Source organism: Ailuropoda melanoleuca, chromosome 3 (assembly GCF_002007445.2).
Source record: "Ailuropoda melanoleuca isolate Jingjing chromosome 3, ASM200744v2, whole genome shotgun sequence".
NCBI classification, from domain to species: Eukaryota; Metazoa; Chordata; class Mammalia; order Carnivora; family Ursidae; genus Ailuropoda; species Ailuropoda melanoleuca.
In genome coordinates, this window is record NC_048220.1 from 4,566,751 (window position 1) to 4,575,316 (window position 8,566).

The 8,566-nt window shown below is 41.4% G+C and overlaps 1 pseudogene; it reads right to left on the reverse strand.

The window, feature by feature from the left end:
* Positions 1 to 5,598: 5,598 nt before the first annotated feature.
* On the reverse strand, positions 5,599 to 7,148 carry LOC117801437 (annotated as a pseudogene).
* Between the last annotated feature and the right edge of the window lie 1,418 nt (positions 7,149 to 8,566).

An 8,566-nucleotide genomic window follows, 5' to 3' on the forward strand; every position in this document is an offset into this window, starting at 1 on the left:
ATAGCATCTTCAATTTTTTTGTTTTTTTTTAAAGATTTTTTAAATTTTATTATTTATTCGACAGAGATAGAGACAGCCAGCGAGAGAGGGAACACAAGCGGGGAGTGGGAGAGGAAGAAGCAGGCTCATAGAGGAAGAGCCTGATGTGGGGCTCGATCCCATAATGCCGGGATCACGCCCTGAGCCGAAGGCAGACGCTTAACCGCTGTGCCACCCAGGCGCCCCAACATCTTCAATTTTTATCCTCATTGTCTTACACTCTTAGAGTACAGGTCTTTCACCTCATTGGCTAAGGTGTTCCTAGGTGTTTTATTCCTTTTGATGCAGTTGTAAAATGGGATTTTTTTTCTTCATATCTCTTTCTGAGAGTTCATTATTAGTGTACAGAAATGCAACAGATTTCTGTATATTAATTTTGTGTTCTGAAATGACTGAATTCATTTATTCTCAAGTTTTTTGGTGGAATCATTAGGGTTTCTATATATAGTATCATGTCATTTGCAAATAGTGACAGTTTTACTTCTCTAATTTGGATGGCTTTTATTTGTTTTTGTTGTCTGATTGTTGTAGCTAGGACTTCCAATACTATGTTGACAAGTGGCAAGAGTGGACATCCTTGTCTTGTTCCTGATTTTAGAGGAAAAGCTTTTAGCTTTTCCCCATTGAATATGGTGTTAGCTTTGCTTTTGTCATATAGGGCCTTTATTATGTTGAGATATGTTTCCTCTATATCCACTTTGTTGAGAGTTATTATAGATGGATGTTGAATTTTAACAAATGTTTTTTCTGCATTTATTAAGATGATCATATAATTTTTATTTTTTGTTAATGTGATGTATCATGTTGAATGATTTGTGGATTTTGTACCATTCTTGCATCCCTGGAATAAATCTCACCTGCTCCTTGTGTGTTACCCCTTTAATGTATTGTTGGATTCAGTTTGCTAATACTTTGTTGAGGATTTTTGCATCTATGTTCATCAGGGATATTGGCCTGTAATTTTCCCTTTTTTGTTTGTTGTCTTTGTTTGGTTTTGATATCAGGGTAATGCTGGCCTCATAAAATGAATTTGGAAACATTACTTCTTCAGTTTTTTTAGAATGGCTTGAGAATGATAGATATTAACTCTTTAAGTGTTTGAGAGAATAAATGTCCTATACTTTTGTTTGTTTGAAGTTTTTTGATTATTGATTCAATTTTATTAGTAATTGGTCTGTTCGGATAGATCTTTTTGTTCGAGTCAGTGTTAGAAGATTTTATGTTTCTAGAAATTTATCCATTCCAGCTTGGTGCATTTGTTGGCATTTAATTTTTATAGTAGTCTCTTAAATCCTTTGTATTTCTGTTGCGTTGGTTGTAACTTCTCTTCCATTTCTGACTTTATATATTTGAGTCCTCTTTTTTTCCTTCATGATTCTGGCTAAAGATTTATCGGTTTTGTTTATATTTTCAAAGAATCAGCTCTTGATTTCATTGGTCATTCCTATTGTTTTTTTCTTTAGTCTCTATTTCATTTATTTGTGCTCTGATCTGTACCAGTTTCTCAGTCTTTCCTTGTTTTTTGTGACGTTTACGTTTTTGAAGAGTATTTTGTACAGTGACTTTAAATTTGGGTTTTACAACTTTTCTCATGATTAGGCTATCATGGCTTTGGGGGAAGAATCTGAAGGAGGTGGAGGACCCTTCTCATCACATCATATAGGGAGCACGTAATATCATCATGACTTCCAGTGATGATATTAACCTTGATTACTTGGCTAAGGTAGTATCATCTGCCAGGTTTCTCTATTTTAAAGTTACTGGTTTCCCTTTTCCATATTCTAGTCTTTGGAAGTAGGTCACTAAGTCCAGCCACCGTGAAGGTGGGAGAAGAGGATTAAGTTCCACCTTTTGGCAGGTAAGGGTGGGAGAAGTATTTACATATATTACTTGGAGTTTTTCTGTAAGGAAAATTTATCACCCCACTTATTTGTTTATTCAATCATTTGTTTTCATCACTATGGACTCATGTATTTATTTTATACCTTGGGTTATAATCCAGTACTACTTTATTTATTTTGTTGCTTGAATTGTTCTAGCTTTGGCCATTGAGAGCGCTTTCTTGTTGGCTGCTATTTCCCTCTGTCGTGTCCTCATCTTTTTTTTTTTTTAGCTTTTCCTTACTTTCTTATATTACATGTCATGTCTGCTGACAATTTCAAGAAACTGCTCTTTCTGCCATATTCTGAAGGGTATTAAATGGCAGATTGTATTTGAACATCAGGTATGGGAAGTCTGGATCATGCTCACATAACTTGGCTCAAAAGTAATTTATATGTCCATACTCAAGGACATAAAAAGGAACAAAAATAATATCCCATACTTCTTGGCAAGTATTTCCACAATACAGGGGCAGGGATATGCCTAAATACCACTTGTATCTCACATTTAAAAATCAAGATGAACCGGGTGCCTAGGTGGCTCTGTCAGTTTGGTGTCTGACTCTTGATCTTGAGCTTGTGAGATCGAGCCTCATGTCTGGCTCCACACTCAGTGGGGAGTCTGCTTCTCTCTCTCTCTCCCTTTGCCCCTGCCCCCGCTCCCACTCACTCTTTCTCTAAAATAAATAAATCTTAAAAGAAAAAATTCAAAATGGGCCTGAATCAGTTGTTTTTGCTGTCAGCATGAAATGCCTAGAGTTTCGACCAAATAAAAGATGGCCAGTTTTGAAAATGGTTTTGGCAAGATGCTGATTACTTCCTTGTGGCTCACACATGAAAGGTTACTCTAGATAACCAGATTTATTAGGAGTCAGAGTTCATCAATTAGACAACTGGTGTTTTGTCTTGTTTTGTTTTTTAAAGATTTTATTTATTTATTTTGACAGAGAGACAGCAAGAGAGGGAACACAAGCAAGGGGAGTGTGAGAGGGAGAAGCAGGCTTCCTGATGAGCCGGGAGCCCGATGTGGGGCTTGATCCCAGGACCCTCGGATTGTGACCTGAGCCGAAGGCAGACATTTAACGGCTGAGCCACCCAGGTGCCCCAGACAACTGGTTTTTAACATTCACGTGATAAAAACTCATGGCCAGAGCAAAGTCAGCTGCTGAAGGCTGATTGACATTGTGAGACACAAAGTCCATGTGAAGCTCAGCCTCTGTCCTCAAGCACAGGGTGACAAGATACTACAGGCAGGGCAGTAACTTGCAATACTCAGGGAAAGGCTTCAGCTCATAAGAGACAGTATCAGGCTATCCTGGAAGGTCCCTGGCTGGAGTGGCCTTGAAGCACAATTTGGAGGGAGATGATTCCATGAACCTGGAATAGATCTCATTGCAATGGCCATGACATGGAGTGGTCCCTGCTCCCCTGGGGAGAGCAGTGTCTGGGGAAGTGTGTTGGGAAGAAGGATGAGCCTCTCTTTCAACACTCATTGAGGTAAAGTCAAACTTATCTCTGCAAGTTGTTTCAGTTGCTTGTGAAGAGCTGGTCCCGAGTGGCTCATTAGTGCAAGGTGGAAGTTGCCTATAAGGAAGGCGAATGGTGTCTGTTGGGGCCCCAGCTGCAGAGAGAAGACCCTGGAGGGTGAATTCCCAGACTCAGCCCTGATTTCCTGGCTGCTCCCGGGGAAGACTCTGCCAGCCTGGCCCTGCATCTGCCTCTGTAAGGGAGAGGGCACTACAGGCCCCAAATGATGCTGAGCTTTAATTTATGCATTCAGAAGTTCATGAGTTCATGTCCTATGAGTGCCTCATGTGCAGGAAACCACAACAAAAGCTGATCCTGCCCAGGCCCCTGGAATAATCTCTTCCCTATCTCCTCTACAGTCCCCATGAAAAGTAATGCAAAGAGCCAGTGAGGATTTCAGTAGAAGATGGCCCCCAGAATTAGGATTGAAGACCTGAGACTAGGGTAGAATTGACCAGCACACAACTTCTCATACCATGGCCAGTCTGAGCAAGAAGGAGGCATTTGCTCTTTCTGCTCACACCATGCTGCTGACATTTTAGAGAGTTCTTTTCCCCTTTAAGGCAAATTTGCTGTATGATGAATGATGACTTCTCCCCAGGGTGAATTGGTGGGGACCATGAGGGTACAGAGTGATTTTCCCTTTGACTCTGCACCATCTGGTATGTTCATCGACTTTCCTCTGCCTTCATCTTTCTTCTCATACCCAAACTTTGAGAGTTGAGGTAGAGAGGGACTGAGGAGTAAAACTACATCCCAGACCATGGCTTTTTCCATTCAACCCTGCTGCCTCTTTGGGTCCCAGAATTCCGTGAAATCTTTCCATGTTCTGGAGTAAATTTGCCAGTACTCTAGTTCTCTGGGTGTAAAAATTTTACTGCTCTGGCTTTTTGTGTCTAAGAATGTTCACTCTCCAGTCTGCCTTTCGACTTTCCTACCCCATCACCAATGACTTGTCAACACATGATTATTTGGGGTGAACAAAAACTCTACTAAGCATTGTAGGGGATATGCCCATGCATAATCTATGGTACTTTCTTGAAATAAGTGTGTAATGTAATAACCAGGTGAGACGTGCATGCAGATAGATGTGGGTAAGGCAAAGAATATGATGAGTCTAAAATAAGTCACATAACCTTAAACGCCAACATTGGTCTATGTTATTATATCTCAAACACTTGCACTACTTCTCAAATCGAAGTCACAGTTCAGGAAGATGCATCAGGTTTATTAAACGTAGTCAGGTCTCCACGGGCACAGTATGCATTAGGGACTTCATTTACTACATCTGAGAAGCACTATGTTAGGTGCTCAATACAGGTCTATGGGATGCGATGAGTAAAGAAGTTAACGGAAATGTACAATGATTAGAGTCTTTAAAAATCTGGGGAGTCTTCCAGCAGAGAATGAATGAAGAAAAGAGAAAATTAGGAGAGGTAAGTCATTAAACAGATGAATATGTGAATTGATGACAAAATTATGGGGATAGCTTGAGACCAAGTCATGTTAGGCCTTATATTCAAAGGTAATGTTTGGATTTATCCTGGCTTCTTTATTATTTTATATAAGGACTGGCTGACAGGATACAATCAGTTATTTAAGAGGATTAAACAGATCCTGTATACAAGAGAGATAAGTGCAGGGAGATGGGGGAGGCAGTCATCCACTGTAAGCCTGTTACTGTGGTCAGAATAAGAGTTGGCTAGTCAGAAAGGAGCTGATGGTGAGGATAAGGAGTATTGATTAGCCATGAGATCGGAGGAGATTGAGAAAGAAGAGAAGAGAGAGTCAAGAAGGCCAGTGAGGGGAGGGGTACTTTAGACTGGCCACTGGAGATTAGGGGAGTGACCTCTGGACACTAGGGAAGGAGGTGGGAACTGACTTATGGGTTCCTTACCCTCGGGTGTAGAGCAGGAGAAGCTAGGACTGTGGGACACTTGGCTTCATGGAGTAGAACAAACTCTAGACTTTGAATCAGATTTGGGACCCACGCAAATACTGTAATTTGTATTTTCATGTCCCTAAGGTGATATAGTAACTGTGGACACTTCAGTGTCGAGGGAACCTGTTTCTCTTAGCCCACTTAAACTTAAAGGATACCAAGAGTTCCATGAGGAAATCTAGCTACTCTCTGAAGCTTCCTGACACCCACACTGAACAGGAAAGCACCCAAAATTTAGAATGGCAGCGGGGAGAGGAGTAGTGTAGGGGTAGGCTTCTGATCTGGGAGAGGTCCTGGGATTGAGCCTAAGATAGAGGGGTGAAAATTACCTAACTCAGTAATGACCAATGACCCTTAGAGTAGACAGGACCATATCGTAATCAATAATTACTAGTCGTACAGTCCTAGTAGCAATAACCTTTCTGTGACTCAGTAATTTGGGAATAATTATGTGAGGCTTTCTAATGTGAGGCCAAGAGGGCAGTTGATGCTAGGCAGAGCCAGCTCTAAAGTCCTCTGAAATTCCCAGAACATTGTGGTCACCACTGTCTCTTGCAGTTGCTAGAACCATCCAGAAATATCCAAATATGTCTTGTCCTGAGTTTTTGTTGTGTATAATGAGTGTTTCAGGATCAGCCCTTTTTATAGATAACAAACTAATGCTTTGATGACTTATGAGCGACTACCAGCCTCATATTAGAGGTATGAGCATGATCACATATAATTAATTAGAGTAATCCTGGGTGAGTTTATACCTATCTGGGACTCAGGTTCTCTGATTATAAAATGAAACAACATATGATACCCAAAAATCTTCGAGGCTCTAAAATTTTCTACTTCTAGAACCTGAGATTAGTTTCCTTAAGGCTCCCTTCATGTCCTGATTTCTCAGACTGTAGATGAAGGGATTGACCAGGGGAGTCACCACTGTGAAGATGACAGGCCGCCGTGTCTTGGACAGAGTAGGAGGATGAAGGGCGCATATACACCCCCAGGATTGCCCCGTAGAAGAGGGAGACCACAGTGAGGTGGGATCCACATGTGGACAAGGCTGTCCTTATTCCGTGGGCAGATGGCAACTTCAGTACTTTGGAGAGGATACAAGCATATGAGAGGATGATGCATGTAAACGGTGTCAGAAATATCAGTCCCCCCACAGTGAATACCATCAGGTCATTGATAAAGGTATCAGAACAAGACAGCTTTAGAATTGCATAGGGGTCACAGAAAAAGTGATGCACAGTATTGTTGAAACAAAATGTGAGTTGGACCATGAGAAGAGTGTGCAGGAGAGCATGCAGGTTTGTAACGACCCATGATGCTGCCACCAGAAGGATACAGAGTTTGGGCTTCATGATCATGGTGTAGTGAAGTGGGCAACAGATGGCTACGTAACGGTCATAGGCCATCACACTGAGGAGGAACCCATCCATGTGGGGGAAAGTGATGAAGAAATAGATCTGGGTCATGCATTCCACATAAGAGATAGACTTGCTTCTCAGTATGTGATTCACCAGCATCTTGGGGATTGTGACTGATGAAAAGCAGATGTCGACACAAGAGAGGTTAGCCAAGAAGAAGTACATGGGGGTGTGGAGATGACTGTCCCCGCTGATGGCCAAGATGATGAGCAAGTTCCCGATGATGGTGACCAAGTACATCCCCAAGAACAGGCCAAAGAGAACATCTTCCTGCTCCGACTGCCCAGAGAGTCCCAGGAGAAGGAATTCTGTCACTGTTGTCTGGTTGTGTCTGTCCATGTCTGCAGTGGAGACAACGTGGTCAAAAGCAAAAGAAAATGTTTAATTAACTGAGCTCCATTTACTGTTTAGAGATTGCAATGTTTTAACGGAACCAGATCCAAAGTTTATTTCTTAGTTAATGTCACTTCAACTATAAAAGTGGGTAGATGAGGCTATGTCATCATTTGAGTGAATTTCTTATGATACTGGTTTGTCATTGTTTGATAATGAACTCCCATTAAAGAATTCTATGGAGTTAGTTTTACTGAAATCAATAGCTGCCTAATTTCCTTAATTTTCATTTATGTTTATTATCTTTGATTCCATACAACTTACTTCATCTTTCACTAACATTTAGTGAATAGCCAGTATGCAAAAGTATTTTCCCACACATAGTTTGTTTTTAGCCTATGAATGATGAATTCAGTCACTCATATATGGGGACCCTGAGAAGAAGAATCCGAGATAAAAACCCTGAGGCTCAGAGAGATTAGCTGATGACACATTCGAATGGCAGAACTCATAACATGTACAGTCCTAAACCGTTAAATGCCCTTTTCTTTAATCCCTCCCTAGTTTTGCCTCCGAATTTGGATTAGTTTCCATTTATGGAGAATAGAACCATGGGAGAATACAACCGATATAACCAGGCACCCAAATCCTGCTTTATGTGCCTTTCCTCACTTTAACCTCTTTAAAATCTGTAAGTTTTAGAAGCATTTTAGTTTTTTAAGATTTTATTTATTTATTGGACAGAGATAGAGACAGCCAGCGAGAGAGGAACACAAGCAAGGGGAGTGGGAGAGGAAGAAGCAGGCTCCCAGCAGAGGAGCCTGCTGTGGGGCTGGATCCCAGAACGCCGGGATCACGCCCTGGGCCGAAGGCAGATGCTTAACGACTGAGCCACCCAGGCGCCCCAGTTTTAGAAGCATTTTAGAAGCTTCATGAAGCAGAAGGAAAAATTGAAGCCAGGAGATTTAGCTCTTTGTTCAAGGTCAAAAGTTCTTTGACCTGAATAAAATGCTACTTTATACAACTCCCTCAAATTCATTCTGGCTGCCTCTTACCTTTTCCCAGGATTAGGAGCTTTTAGGCTTTGAAGGGTCTGCCTGGTGCTTTGTCCTCAACCTTGTGACCGCATAGCATCAAAATATCCTTCCTGTAGGGCACAACTGTTGCCTTGGATAAGCTGAGCATGCTCATGAGGTGGCTATGCACAGGGTTTTGCAAAGAGATGTCTTTCCGCCCTGTGCTAGCCAAAATGAAATGAGTTCATTGTGGCACTCGGTTTTATTTTGGGAGAGAAAGAAGAAGTTCATAAAGTGAAATGATGGGATATCTCTAAGTAATAATGCCAGCGTTAAGAAATCCATACAGGCAGGAGGAGTCAGATAAAGCATTGTAGATGTGATAGGCATGGGAAAATTCCATGATTG